The sequence below is a fragment of the Phyllobates terribilis genome, unplaced genomic scaffold, assembly GCF_046119375.1.
Source record: "Phyllobates terribilis strain yellow unplaced genomic scaffold, ASM4611937v1 Scaffold_13__5_contigs__length_258822181, whole genome shotgun sequence".
In the NCBI taxonomy this organism is placed as follows: Eukaryota; Metazoa; Chordata; class Amphibia; order Anura; family Dendrobatidae; genus Phyllobates; species Phyllobates terribilis.
In genome coordinates, this window is record NW_027362773.1 from 116,939,045 (window position 1) to 116,953,272 (window position 14,228).

The window sequence follows — 14,228 nt, forward strand, 5'->3', positions numbered from 1 at the left end:
CTATGATTTTCCTCCAGGTCATCTTGGCATCACATCCGGTCAGTAAAGAACTGCTGGCCGTGAAAATCATGAACAAGAGTCGCTGTTCAGAGGAGATGATCAATGCAGAGATGGACGTCCTGCTAATAGCCACCGGGTGCCGCTACCTAATGTCAGCACGAGCAGTCATGGAGACACCTACAGAATATAAAGTAGCCATGGACTTTATGGCCAAAGGAGACCTGAGTGGCCACATGGCACGATTGATGCCTTTTGATTCAGTAACAACAAGGTAAAGTCTTATACTGGTTTGCTGCCTGTACATTGTAGTCCAAGACCAATAGACAATGACAGCAGGAGAAAATTATGACATAAATAGGACACGTGTCATCTCCTAATGTTGTCTTTTTGATTGTGTATCTAACCACTGATCCAACCTGTACTTTCTACTCCACAGACTCTTTGCAGCAGAGATGGTGTGCGGACTCCAATTCCTGCATGAACGTGACATCATACATCGGTAATCAGTTCATCTCTATAAATCTGTCCCCTGTGACTCTCTGTTGTCTCCTTACATATCTATTGTAGAAAGTTCTTTTCATGAATTCTCCTCACAATCATTGTCTTCTCCCTGCAGGGACGTGAAGCCAGGGAACATCCTCCTCAATGAGACCGGACACATTAAAATCTCTGACTTTGGCTTATCCGCCATAGTCATGTTTGAGGACGACATATTGAACAAATATGTTGGCACGAAAGGTTACATCGCACCCGAGGTAAGTAACATCCCAGTGTGATTAATGCCGATAGTAGGACTGAGGAATAATCTGATCACAAAGTATCCTGCAGATATCTATCCACAGATCGGTCCTTATATCCTCTGTGTGTAAATCCCCTCCCCGGTATATTCAGATCATCTCCTATCTTATGTTCCCACAGATAATGGACGGTAAGAGCTACAACCATCTGGTGGACTCATTTTCCTTCGGTGTCATCCTATATGCGATGATTGTAGGGATAAAGCCATTCTATAGCCGAGGCTCAACGAAGGAGTACCACAAGTCTCTGCAGGAGGACGTCCCATATTTTCCACCCGGGATCAGCATTGATGCCATTGACATCTTAGACGGGGTGAGTAGGGTCAGATGAAGGAGGATGATGGGTGATTATTAAGAGAGGTAGAAGATTAGATGTGGACAGTCGATAGATATTGTGTAATAATGTATCATTAATAATACATAATATAATGACTAATGGTCTTTCTCATTTTCCAGCTTCTCTGCAAAACTCCATTTTCCCGATTTGCCATAACATTGACCATCCGAGAGCACCCATTCTTCCATTTCATAAACTGGAGCGACGTGGAGTCCGGCAGAGCCGACCCACCATTCAAATAAGACTATGTAAGTGTAGGACATAGGGAAACATAGTGTTATCACTGCCCAGTAACATGCATACCCACTATACACCTTATTATTATACCCCCCCGTATACAGTATATATGTGAGGAGCCGATTCTCAGACGTGTATATTTCTCTTCTTACAGGAGTATTAGGCTGATAATAATCAGCCCCATTCCAGTAACATCTAGGAATGAAGATTAACATGAATTGGATGAGACAACTACACTGGACTTTCTCATTTACCGGACTGTGACAAATCCTACCGAGCTTCCACCACGTAACAGCCACGTAGATTCGAGCACCAAACATCCAGGGATTTATTCCGATCGCCATATTTGGGGTCAGGAAGGAATTTTTTCCCCTGATATGAGGATAATCCAACAACAAATCCTCGGGGTTATTTTTCGCCTTCCTCTGGATCAACATAGCAAGTAATTAAAGGCTGAAATTGAAGGATTTCTTTCAGCCATACTTGCTATGTTACCATCTGGACGACTCATCTACAGTGTGGTGGTAAGGAGACGACTACAAGATATGGACAGACAGAAGGCAGCGGCTGCTCCTTCTCTTACCGGATATGGACATACAGAAGGAAGCTGCTGCTCCTTCTCATACTTGGCCTTGTACAGACAGAAGGTAGCGGCTGCTCCTTCCCATACTTGGCCTTGTACAGGCAGAAGGCAGCGACTGCTCCTTCTCATACTTGGCCTTGTACAGACAGAAGGCAGCGGCTGCTCCTTCCCATACTAGGCCTTGTACAGACAGAAGGCAGCGACTGCTCCTTCTCATACTTGGCCTTGTACAGACAGAAGGTAGCGGCTGCTCCTTCTCCTACCTAGCCATGGACAGAGAGAAGAAGCGGCTGCTCCTTCACCTTCCTGGCCATGGTCAGACAGAAGGCCAAATGGTTGATCTTTGTGCTTTAGGAATCCAGAAATGCTCCATCTACACAGATCACACATCGCACATTCCTGCTCTTCTCCTCTCCGTCATGTGTGATCCAGACCTGGATATCCAAAACCGACACAAGTGCAACCAAAGGCCTGAGGAGCGGAATCATCAACATCTGCTCCTTTCTATAGAAAGTGACTGTATATTCAGGCTTTCTTTTTTCATCTTTGCATGTTATTAACAACTTTCATGCACAAATAAATATACTGAACATCTATGCTGCTTCTCTTTAGATTCTTATCATATATAGAACTGCTTATTTGGTATTTTATTACTGTATATACTCGAGTATAAGCCGAGTTTTTCAGCACATGCTGAAAAAGCCCGCCTCGGCTTATACTCGAGTATATACTCGAGTATATACATATTCCGTTGGTGGATAGTGGTGGGGGGTTTGCGGCGGCGGACGGAGGGATTGTGGCGGCGGAGGAGCGGGATACACTTAGTAGCCAGCTGCTGCAGCTACCACGTGTGCCCGCTTCTAAAGGGAAATGAATATTCCCTCTTCTCCACTCCCATGGGCGTGGAGAAGAGGGAATATTCATTCTCTTTAGTAGCGGGCACAGAAGATCGCGGAGCCACAGCTCCTGCTGACAGTGCCCGCTACTAAAGAGGATGTATATTCACTCCTCTCCACGCCCATTTTCCCGGCGTGGAGAGGAGTGAATATGCCGGCATCTCACATCAGCTTCTGAGAGCATATGGCTGTGACGCCATGCACTGCTCAGATGCTGACATGAGCTGTTGCAGCAGAACAGGACGCAGCGCTGGAGAAGAGGTGAGGAAGGAAGGTGAGCATAAGTGTTTATTTTTTTATGTGTGCAGTGATGGGGCCATACATACCAGGATTAGGGATGAGGGGGCCATACATACCAGGATAGGGGGATGAGGGGTGCCATACATACCAGGATTGGGGAATGAAGAGGCCATGCATACCAGTATTGGGGGATGAGAGGGCCATGCATTACCTGGATTGGGGATGAGGTGGCCATGCATATGTGGCACCCCAGGGGTCCGGATGCCACAATGGCATTACCTCCCTCACAAGAGGTGATGCCATGCCTTGAAGCAAGCAGGGGTCCCCTAATTAGGTTTTGCTAAGCATGCAACACGTTCCTGGCTCCAGACGAGCAAGGGGAGTCCCTCCCCTTGGCAACTGGGATCTGGGGGTAGGATTAGTTAGACTTAGTGTGAGGAGTTGAAGTCAGGACGTCGAGGAGAGAGGAGCTGGGGAGTGGAGCTGTGTGGCAGTTCACCCCAGAGGGACACAGAAGAACCGGACACCGGAGTCCGAGGCTGTGGGGCACTGAAGGCCCAGCCGCAGAAACCGGAGGGCAGGAGACTGCTCGTCTCCTGGCCCCATCAGACGCCTGGAGGCTCAGCAGCACAGAGGGCCCAGCACCGCCACGTGGGAGCGACGCACCAGCAAGGCCCGAGCTGCCTGCCATACGGGTGAGCACAGAAACGTTGCACTCAGGGACGAGGGCCACCGCACAGCTACAAGCAGCAGGGCCAAAGAGTTTAGTGGAAAGGGAAGGCCTCCAACTTCACCTGGCAAGGAGCATTCTTTACTTGCTTCCAGGCTGCCTGGACTTCCACTTCTAGCCAGTACCCTAGTCCCGACTTGTCTAATCACCACCAGTAAAGATAAGAGGAAACCGCCATTAAGTTGTGGACTGATTATTGCTGCACCATCAACCCCTGCACTACAACGCCCAGCATAGCCCATAACATATACACTGCCCTGGAGCTAAGCTCTACCTGCGGAGAACCACACCATCCCTGCTGCAGTAACATCAGCTCCAGAGGACCTGCTCCGCAGCAGCGGCTCCCTTGGCCACATACCACAGGTGGCATCACGAACTTTATACAATCACTATAAATCCCCCTATCAATAACTCCTTTTTATTGACCGCCCTGGGTCACGTACCGGGTCACCGCCACTGTGACATCCCCCCCCAGCATCTACCGGCCCGGCACCGGGTACCCCACAGCCCAGGGGGCGCGTCACATACCAGGATTGGGGGATGAAGGGGCCATGCATTACCAGGATTGGGGATGAGGAGGCCATGCATTACCAGGATTGAGGATGAGGAGGCCATGCATACCAGAATTTAGGATGAGGGGGCCATGCATTACCAGGATTGGGGATAAGGAGGCCATGCATACCAGGATTGGGGATGAGGGGGCCATGCATACCACGATTGGGATGAGGGGGCCATACATACCAGGATTGGAGGATGAGGGGGCCATGCATACCAGGATTGGGGATGAGGGGCAATGCATACCAGGATTGGGGTATGAGGGTGCCATGCATTACCAGGATTGAAGATGAGGGTGCCATGCATACCAGGATTGGGGATGAGGGTGACATGCATACCAGAATTGGGAATGAAGGTGCCATGCATACCAGGATTGGGGATGAGGGGGCTATGCATACCAGGATTGGGGATGAGGGTGCCATGCTTGCCAGGAATGGGGATGAGGGGGCCATGCATACTAGTATTGGGATGAGGGGGCCATGCATACCAGGATTGGGGATGAGGGGATAATACTTACCAGGATGGGGAAATTTACCAGTAGCTGCAGCATTTCCCACCCTAGGCTTATACTCGAGTCAATAAGTTTTCCCAGTTTTTTGTGGTAAAATTAGGTACCTCGGCTTATACTCGGGTCGGCTTATACTCGAGTGTCAAAGGGGCTGAATATCTCACATAAAGATTTCTGCATAGAGTAAAATATTTAAGTTTTAAGTGTTCATAAAACCTGAATCACCATAAGTAGATGACATTCCTATTCCACATCTAAAATGTATACAGGCCTCAGACCAGACTCACTATAGAAAATATACACCCAGACCCAGGAAACAATTACAAACCCCAGATCGTACCCCTAAATAAGTACAGACCCAGACAAAACCCACTAAAACATAGACAATAAACCCACCAAATACAAACTAAAAACTCAACCAACTAGAAATATATAGACTTAGACTAAAGAAATACAGACACTAAACCCCTTAAATTCAGACACAGATCTGCCCCCTATATAAATACAGACCTCCTAAACACAAACACAAAACTCCTTCAATAGAAGCCCATTCCCAACCCCTAATTATATACAGACCCCCCAGGGACGTACATAGAAATCATGGGGCCCCATAGCAGAAGTTATAATCTCATCCTCCACAAAAAAAAAAAAATAATAATAATAATATAACAGACAGTATGAAACCCACCCAGTGAATTCCTACACACCACCCTCCAGGTGCACAGTATGATGACCCTGCTATATGCACCCACGGCAAAGTATAGTGACCCCAACACAGTATGATGCCCCAACTGTGACCCCAGCACAGCTCTCCAAACAATATGATGGCTCCCACATAGATTGATGGACCCCACAGAAACCTCCACACTGTATAATGGCCTCCACATAGCCCTACAAACAGTAAAATGGCCCCCACATTGCCCTACAAAGTGTATAATGCCTTTTCATACATGGACTGCGACACCAATCAGTTCTCCCCGGCTCCTCGGTGTGATTGGTCGCATGGATTACAGTGAGGGACACTTAGGAAAGGTGAGTATAAGAATTTTTTATTTTATTCTTATTTTTACAGGTGGACACTGCAGGAGCAGACACTACTACTCTCATCATTGTCCCTGCTGGTGCTGATCGCAGCGCCGGCAGGGAACCATGATGAGGGCAGTGTTCAGTACCCAGTGCTTGGGAACAGCGCTAACTGTAAACTGATTCCCAGGCGCCGGTACGTGTGATCCTAATGCGGCACATGGGCACACAGGACACGGATATCTCCAGTACCAGTAATATACGAACGTGTGAAACCAGCCTGAGTATTGCTGATCCTAGTGAACCAAATGTAAATTCAACTGAAGAAATAAATATTGCACCATTTACTGGTGGTATACATCCACCTACATGCCCCAATAGCTCCAATATTCGATCTGTTTCAGGACAGGGTAATAAAAGATGTGGAAGCTTTAGTATTCACAAGTCCCACTGACAATTTAAGTACAGGGGAACTAAAAGCATTGAGTAAAATCAAAAACTGGAAAGATGTAATAATTTGTAAAGCCGACAAAGGCAGAAATATTGTGCTACAAACTAGGAAGATGTACTGTATATTGCTGAAGCAAAAAAAAAACTTATATTATCCGGGCTAATGATCCTACGAATAAATTTAAAAACTTGTTAAGAACCTTTTTAAGGACGCAGGTGGAGAAAGGTATTTTAACTAGAAAAGGAGCAGTAACTTCTTCTTTAAGATGCTCCTCTGTCCTCCACTCATTACCTGTAGTACTGGTGTGGCGCCCCTGCGGGTTCAGTCACCACAGAGGTACTGCATCTCACCCTGAGGTGTGGTATCTCACTCTCGGGTAAGGTATGGAGTACTGCCCGGGACCCAACCACTTGCATACATTACACTCCACTTCAGAGGGTAGGGCGAGATTGCTCCTAAGGGAGAGCACAGTCCCTGGTCCCTAGCTGGAGGGCAGAACCATGTAGTGGGTGTGGGTGGAGGAAGCAGTTTAGGGGAGCACTTCAGGAGTAGTATAAGAAGGGAAGGAACCATCTAGAAGGGGTCCAGTCAGAGAAGACAGTGAGAGGAGAAGCAGTGGGAGCAGGAGCTCTGCTCAGGAGGAGCGGGCCTGAGTGAGAGAGGCCCAGGAGGTGAGACTGAAGAGAGGAGAGGAGCAGACAGGAAGGCTCCAAGAAGGAAAGAAGGGATCCTAGGGGTACTGGAAGTGCTGGAGGCCATCCGTACGCCCGAATCTACCAGGTGTGGAAGGATCAGGCCGCAAAGGGGACCGGCCCCTAACTAGTGGGGATTACAACATTCAGCTAGAAACCGGAGGCTTCTACATTTGCAGGGTGTAGTTGCCACAGCCGCAATTAATCGCCAAAAAAGTAGCCACACAGGATCCAGGGAACTCCAGGTTGCCCGCCAAGATCTGAGGTTACCGGCTTGGGACACTGTTTGCGAGGTGCAGGGCAGGACGGTGAGAGCCAGTGCAGGAAGACGACTGAGAAAGGCACACAGAAAGGGGTCCCGCTAAGTGCTCTTGAATTATCTAAGGGATTGCTGAACCCCTCCCGTGGTGAACGCAGGATGACGTAGGTGGTTATAATCTGCAGTTGTAACCAGGAGCAACGTGATAATCGTGAGTAAACCCTGAAGACTGTACCCCACTGTCTCTGTGAATTATTGCTGCGCCATCGTCCCCTGCACCACACTGCACAACAACATCTACCTCATCTATAATCACCACAGCAATGCCCTGGAGCATAGCTCTACCTGTGGAGAGCTGAACCAACTCTGCTGCATTACCAACAGCTCCAGAGGACCTGCTCCGCAGCAGCAGCTCCATATAGCCGCATACCACAGGTGGCATCACGAACATTAAACATTATAAGAACTTTAATTCCCCTTTTCATTTAAAACCCCTTTTATTGACCGCCCTGGGTCACGGACCGGGTCACCGCCACTGTGACATCTCCCCTAGAAACAACCGGCCCGGCTACCGAGTACCCCACGGCGCAGGGGGCACGTCACTGGCACCTGTTTGAACTTGTTATCAGTATAAAAGACACCTGTCCGCAACCTCAAACAGTCACACTCCAAACTCCACTATGGTGAAGACCAAAGAGGTGTCAAAGGACACCAGAAACAAAATTGTAGCCCTGCACCAGGCTGGGAAGACTGAATCTGCAATAGGCAAGCAGCTTGGTGTGAAGAAATCAACTGTGGGAGCAATAATTAGAAAATGGAAGACATACAAGACCATTGATAATCTCCCTTGATCTGGGGCCCCACACAAGATCTCACCCCATGGGGACAAAATGATCTCAAGAATGGTAAGCAAAAATCCCAGAACCACACGGGGGGACCTTGTGAATGACCTGCAGAGAGATGGGACCAACTTTACACAGGCTACCATCAGTAACACACTACGCCGCCAGGGAATCAAATCCTGCAGTGTCAGACGTGTCCCCCTGCTTAAGCCATCACATGTCCAGGCTCGTCTGAAGTTTGCTAGAGAGCATTTGGATGATCCAGAAGAGTATTGGGAGAATGTCATATGGTCAGATGAAACCAAAGTAGAACTGTTTGGTAGAAACACAACTCGTCGTGTTTGGAGGAGAAAGAATGCTGAGTTGCATCCAAAGAACACCATACCTACTGTGAAGCATGGGCGTGGCAACATCATGCTTTGGGGCTGTTTCTCTGCCAAGGGACCAGGACGACTGATCCGTGTACATGAAAGAATGAATGGGGCCATGTATCGTGAGATTTTGAGTGCACCCTCCTTCCATCAGCTAGGGCACTGAAGATGAAACGTGGCTGGGTCTTTCAGCATGACAATGATCCCAAGCACACCGCCAGGGCAACAAAGGAGTGGCTTCGTAAGAAGCATTTCAAGGTCCTGGAGTGGCCTAGCCAGTCTCCAGATCTAAACTCTATAGAAAACCTTTGGAGGGAGTTGAAAGTCCGTGTTGCCCAGCGACATCACTGTCCTAGAGGAGATCTGCATGGAGGAATGGGCCAACATACTAGCAACAGTGTGTGTCAACCTTGTGAAAACTTACAGAAAACGTTTGACCTCTGTCATTGCCAACAAAGGATATATAACAAAGTATTGAGATGAACTTTTGTAATTGACCAAATACATATTTTCCACCAAAATTTGAAAAAAATTTCTTTCCAAATCAGACAATGTGATTTTCAGGATTTGTTTTCTCATTTTGTCTTCTTTTTCCCCCACTGTATGTATGTGTACATATATATATATATATATATATATATATATATATTATACATAATATATAATCTATTTAAATAAAAATGAATGTTGCATTGGAATACATGCATGTTTTTATATGCCTACTATGTTTTTATATACCAGCTGTTGGACGTAAAAGCAACACACGCAATACCCCAACAAAAAATATTGTATACCCACAAGCATTGTGAAATTAAATATTTTACAAATGTGCACTTTCTCTTTTCTTTTCCATATAACCAGACTGAGCTACAGCAACGCGTGGCCGGGTACAGCTAGTTAGTACATAAAAGGGTGGAATCCAATGTGAATAATTGGATTGATAAAAATAATCCTAGGGGGAACACAAATGTGGAAACTGCTCCTTCTGTCACCTACATCTAACTAGTAAAACACTAAGTATAGGTCCAATCCAGCACCAAGTATGTGATTTTATTTCTTGTAGAACAATACGTCGTTTATGTTATTTTTTTGTCCGTGCTAGTTTTATTACATTGGCAAAACCGTAAGACCCCTCTTTATTAGATTCCGCAAGCATTATAAATCTATTATCACTGGTAAGGGCTCCCCAAAATTGATCAAACACATCCAGGAACATCATGGATCAGAACCAAAAACATTGCGATTTGCAGGCCTGGAAAGAGTAAAATACCCACTACAAGGGGGCGATCATAATAAAATTTTATGAAGATCAGAAACTAAATGGAATATGAAAACTGCAGGCAGGGCCCTTTAGGCTTAAATGACAGGTGCTGCTCTTTCTTTTTTGTACCTTGTATATTTAATTGTAAAGTGCTGCGGAATATGTTGCCGCTATATAAATAAAATTATTATTAATGCGGCCCCCACATAGCCTTCCACAGAATGTAATGTGGCCCCCACATAGCCTTCTACAGTGTGTAATGGCCTCACGTAGCATTCCATAGAATATAATGGGTCCCACAAGTACGCATTGATTAAAAAAAAATAAATACTCTTCCCGTTCCCTGCTGCTCCGGTCTCCTCAGCATGTCTTCTGGAGCACAGCAGGCGCATTATAGTGACACCATCGCACCCGCTGCGCTCAGACGTCTGACGCAGAAGAAGAATGATGGAGGAGGGGGTGTCAGTTTTGTTAATCCATTTGAATAAAGTCTAATGGAGAGAAAATAGAATTAGTCCTTACCAGTAATTCGGTTTCTAGAGGTATTCCACGACAGCATTGGAGGATGTTGTCCACGCCCTATCGGGGGACAGGAACACAGAGAGGATAAAAGCCCCTCCCCACCGTCAGTCCCCAGTGTTTACCAAGATCACCTGGAAAAATGCTTACCTGACAGTTATATGGAATCCATAGGGAGGGAAATTTGTGTTGTCGTGGAAGGCTTCTAGAAGCCGAATTACCGGTAAGGACTAATTCTATTTTCTCAATACGCCTTCCACGACAGCATTGGAGGAATACCAACGATATTTTATTAGGGAGGGACAATAGCTTGTAGGACTTTCCTACCAAAGGCTAAATCCCTAATGGATGATAAGTCTAATCTATAATGTTTGGAAAATGTGTGAAGGGAAGACCATGTAGCTGCCCTGCAAATCTGCTCCGTAGAAGCGCCCGCTCTTTCGGCCCAAGAAGTTGATGTGGATCTAGTAGAGTGAGCTTTTAAGGCGATCGGTGGATCCATCTGTTGGTTGAAGTAGGCTTCCTCGATTGCCTTTTTAATCCAGTTTGCTATAGTGGATTTAGCTGCCTTCCTTCCTCTGTTATGCCCTGAGTGTTGTATGAATAGATTTTCATCCAATCTTCAAGACCTAGTCTGTTGAAGATAATAAAGAACAACTCTGCGGACATCTAAGAGATGGAACTCTGCTTCCTTTGAATTAGAAGGTTTCTGGCAGAAGGAGGGAAGGATGACTTCCGGGGAACGATGGAAGTCCGTAACCACCTTTGGGAGAAAGGAAGGGTCCAAACGAAGCGTGATTCTATCTTCAGTCACAGTCATGTGACTCGCCCCCTGGGCCTAGTGTGGACATGTGAGGGATACCTGGAGCCGGGTCTCTGGGGGTTGTAGAATCCGTGGCGGTGACCCGGTCCCGTGGCTCAGGGTGGTCAGGCCGATGGCGGTATTTTGTGGGGGTTTTAGGTTAATTGTCCGACTATGCCACCCGTGGATTGCGGTCAGCACGGACCGCCGCTGCAAGGCAGACCACTGGGGCTGATGGTGTGTGCAGCTGAGGTAGTGTGACTCCCCACGGGAAGAGTGGAGCCCCAGGGCAGTGTAGTTGATGGTGAGGGTGATAGTGCACGGGAGTCCCAGTACTAGTAGTGCTGGTGCGGCAATGAAGCAGGAACGACTCAGAGTCTTTGCAGTGCAGTTCAGGGTCTTTACTGGTGATATTAAGGCAGACCCTCACGGGAGTGCTGGCTAACATAAGGGGCCTGGTCAGTCTGCGAGCAAACAGGAGTTCCCCTGGCCAGGTGGAGTTGTAGGCCTCCCCGTCTATCTGCACTCTTTCTGGCTACCTTGTTGTAAGCGAGTAGAAGTAGCCCACGTCCCTGAGTATACCGTGTGGTGCTCACCCGTATGGCTGGTTACTTGGGGCCTTCTGTTAGCCTCCGCTTCTGGATGGTGGTGCTGGTCCCTTCCTGGTGACTGAGCCTCCGGGCTTCTATGGCCAGAGGACCTGGAATCCCCTGCCGGCTGGTTTCTGCTGCTGGGTGAATATCAGTCCCCACAGCCTCGGACTCCTGTGTCCGGTTCCTAGATTCTTCTGCCAGGGCGAGCTATATCTCTGCTTAGCTTCCAGCCCCTGGTCTTCAGCTACTGCTCCTACAGAGCTCCTGCTGTAACTCTCCCAGTGTCTGGAACTGTCTCCAGGCTCTGACTGAACTCATCCCTCTCCAGACCCAGCTTATAAGGGCAGATTCCTCCCCTCCCAGGTCTGGGCAGGAAGTGTTGCATGCTTAGGGCTCCTGACCAGAGAAACCTCCCACTTGCTCTCAGATGTAATATTTCTAATACTGTGGCAACCAGACCCCTGGGGTGCCACATTCCCCCCTAGTGAATTTTAGTACTCCGGGACTAAACACATTTTTAAGAAAACACAAATACAGGGTATAAACAATAATACAACAACATATATACAAGAAGCTTTAATCTTTAGAGGTCACGGCGTGTCCGTAACCGGGTGTCCATATCACCCAACAAGGTGAAGTCTTGGCACAGAGTAGGGGACCTGTCCAAAGCAAACCCCAAGCGTTGGCCCTGGGCGTGGCTGCAAGGCTGAGGCTAGCTACTTTGGGCCACAAGGAGGTCACGCCAGACAGGTTTTCTCTTCCGCGGCCATCTTTGCAAGAGGCACCATAACCTGTCAGTCCAAATAAACCTGAAGGGCAACTAGAGAAACATAATTAGTAACCAGGTAACAAAAACATAAACCTTTTTCAACATTGGCAATTTACAGGTAAATTTACATTACAGTTTAGATTCTCCAGTGAGCGGGCATCTGTCCTCTAGTGCTCCTGGTGGACCTACGTAACCCACTATCTGGTTCTGCACTACAGGGTGTAGAAGGTGTTACTGGCAGGCCTGGCAGCTTTCTGCGTACTCTTTGGCTTACTAGGGGCATGGCAGGCTCACTATTAGCAGAGGGTTGATTCTCCTGGGCTGCTGGTATGGATTCTTCTGCCTCCTGGGCCGGCTGCTCTTCTGACACTACCTGTTCTTCTATAGGTCCTTGAGGGGCTGGCTGGAGAAAGGTGAGGACGGGTACCACGACTGCGTTGTTGATCTGAGTCCAGGACCGGGGAAAGTCTCCAAGTACGGTACTGATCATTTCTTCCCTTTCCTCTGCGGGTTGAGGGTTTTCTTGATCTTCTTCAGGGCTTTGCAGCTGCTCGGGACACTTCTTCAGGTGGTCTCTGGAGACAATGGCTGTGGTCTCTCCTCCATCCTTACTGATGATACATACTTTTGGGTTCTCATGACTTGAGGGCAGTGCGGTGTACGGGTCCTTCTCCCACTGGTCGTCCAACTTGTGGAGCCGCCTCTTTCTCTTCAACACCTGCTCTCCAGGTACCAGGGGAACAGCGGGAGCATACTGGTTATAAGCCTTCTCTTGCCTTTCTCTTGTTTGAGACAGACTTCGCTCGACGCTCTCCTGTACTTTCCGATACTGCTGCTGCCGTTCTGTATCCCAGTCCGCCTCTGGCGAGGTGTCCTCAGGTGTCAGGACTCCCATATCCAGGTCAATAGGCAGCTTAACAGGTCTTGCTCTCATTGGGTAAGCCGGGGTACAGTTGGTGGAGCCTACGGGAATGTGATTGTACAAGTCCACCAAATCAGGCAGTTTTTTAGGCCACAGACTGCGTTCTTCCAGGGGCAACGTTTTTAGCAAGTCTATCACCACCTGGTTCATTTTCTCACATAGTCCGTTGGTCTGAGGGTGATAGGGCGTTGTTCTTATCTTCCTGCAGCCATACAGATTGCAGAACTCCTGGAAGACCTCCGCTTCGAAGTCTGGTCCTTGGTCTGTCAGCACTTGCTCCGGATACCCGTGTGGACGGCAGAAGTGCAGCTGGAAGGCCCTGGCTGCTGTTTGGGCCGTTAAGTCCTTGACAGGGACCACCACTAGGAACCGGGAGTAGTGATCTACGATGGTGAGTGCGTAGACGTACCCAGATTTGCTTGGAGCCAGTTTCACATGGTCCAGGGCTACCAGTTCCAGTGGCTGCCTGGTGATGATGGGCTGCAGGGGACTCTTCTGGCTGGCACGGTCCTTTCTTCTTAGGTTGCACGGGCCACAGTCTCTGCACCACCTCTCGATGGCTCCTCTCATGCCTACCCAGTAGAACCGTTCACGCAACAAGAACTCCAGCTTTTTCCATCCGAAGTGTCCTGCTCCGTCGTGGTACACCTCCAGAACCATAGCCGCGTCTCGTCTTGGGACCACTACCTGCCAGGTCAGCTCATGTGTTCTAGAGTTGACCATTCTCCGGCACAGCTTATCCTTGTAAAGAAACAGCCTGCTTTTCTCCTTCCACAGTTGCTTGGTCTCCTCCGGAGCGTCTGGGTCAAGACGGGCATCAGGCTGTGTCAGCATTTCCTTC